The sequence below is a fragment of the Pygocentrus nattereri genome, chromosome 1 (genome assembly GCF_015220715.1).
Source record: "Pygocentrus nattereri isolate fPygNat1 chromosome 1, fPygNat1.pri, whole genome shotgun sequence".
NCBI lineage: Eukaryota > Metazoa > Chordata > Actinopteri > Characiformes > Serrasalmidae > Pygocentrus > Pygocentrus nattereri.
The window spans coordinates 1672501-1674210 of record NC_051211.1 but is presented as its reverse complement, the minus strand read 5'-3'; positions in this window follow the sequence as shown (position 1 = coordinate 1674210).

Below are 1710 nucleotides of genomic sequence, written 5' to 3'. Positions count from 1 at the left end.
CGAAGTGAATGTTTTATAGGGGGAAAATGAAAACATTCCTATCCAAGAGAGCCTGAAAAGGAAATCCCCCGTGTAATCTTGGGCCAGTCTGAATGACTTTTGCATGTAGTCTAACTTTGGAAGTGCCTAAGTACAAAATGCTTTAGCAAATAAAAAAAAAACAGCAAATCAGAAAACAGAATAGCAAAAACAGCGATATGCGTATTGAGAGAATACTTGGCTCATTTAGACCCGTATTTTTACTTCAAGCTTGTCAAAAAAGAAATAAATAAGTAAAAAATAAATAAAAAGCTGTCCATTTACTCTCCAACAGTCAACAAGTGTGAGTGTTCAGTAAAGGTCTACTCTCCTTTTGGACTGGATATTGCTGCAATTCTAAATTGCCTGTTGCATTCCTGAATTTGCTGTTGCATTTTAAAATTTGCTGTTGCATTCCTGAATTTGCTGTGGTGTTTCAAAATGTGCTATTGCATTTCTGAATTTGCTGTTGCATTTCTGAATTTGCTGTTGCATTTTAAAATTTGCTGTTGCATTTCTGAATTTGCTGTTGCATTTTAAAATTTGCTGTTGCATTTTAAAATTCGCTGTTGCATTTCTGAATTTGCTGTTGCATTTTAAAATTTGCTGTTGCATTTTAAAATTCGCTGTTGCATTTCTGAATTTGCTGTTGCATTTTAAAATTTGCTGTTGCATTTCTGAATTTGCTGTTGCATTTTAAAATTTGCTGTTGCATTTTAAAATTCGCTGTTGCATTTCTGAATTTGCTGTTGCATTTTAAAATTTGCTGTTGCATTTCTGAATTTGCTGTTGCATTTTAAAATTTGCTGTTGCATTTTAAAATTTGCTGTTGCATTTTAAAATTTGCTGTTGCATTTCTGAATTCACTGTTGCATTTTAAAATTTGCTGTTGCATTTTTGAATTCGCTGTTGCATTTTAAAATTTGCTGTTGCATTTCTGAATTTGCTGTGGTGTTTCAAAATTTGCTATTACATTTCAAAATTCGCTGTTGCATTTAAAAATTTGCTGTTGCATTTTGAAATTTGCTGTAGTGTTTCTGAATTCAGTGAAACGCTATTTTCAGTGGTCCCTTTTAAATGAAACAAACACTCAACAGACTCTGAGTAACATGTCAATAACACGTGAGGGTTAGTACTGGGTTCTTGGGTTGAGCTTAAGGATAGGGTCAGGATTAGGCCCAGGGTGAGGGTTAGGTGTTAGGTAAGGTTGGGTTTTGCGTAATGGACGTGTAGTCAGGTGTTTCACTGCTGCCTCTTCCCTGATATGTAGTTGATGTGTTTCTGATGCTCATCTACAGGACCACTCAAACACAGTGTTACCCTGACTTCTCTCTTTCCTTCCTTAACTCATTATTTTATCTCTGGATTTGTTGTTGCTGTTTTAAATTTGCTGTTGTGTTTCTGAAATTGCTTTTGCATTTCCTGATCTGCTGTTGTTTTTTTTGGTTTATTAATGTGTTCGGCCCTTTTGTAGTCTCACCTTCATTTTTCCTGGAGCTATCCACGGCAATCCACACAATCTTATGCATACGGCACCGAAGATGAATGACTTCCATTGCCTCCTTCACTAGCATAGCCGTCTCCGGGAGCTTATGACAGCCTGCTCTGCTTGCTGTAGCTTAAGAATGTGTTTTTTTTCCATCAACCGTGCTAGAAGACATCAGATGCTGCTAATAAGTGGGAAGCCTCGCA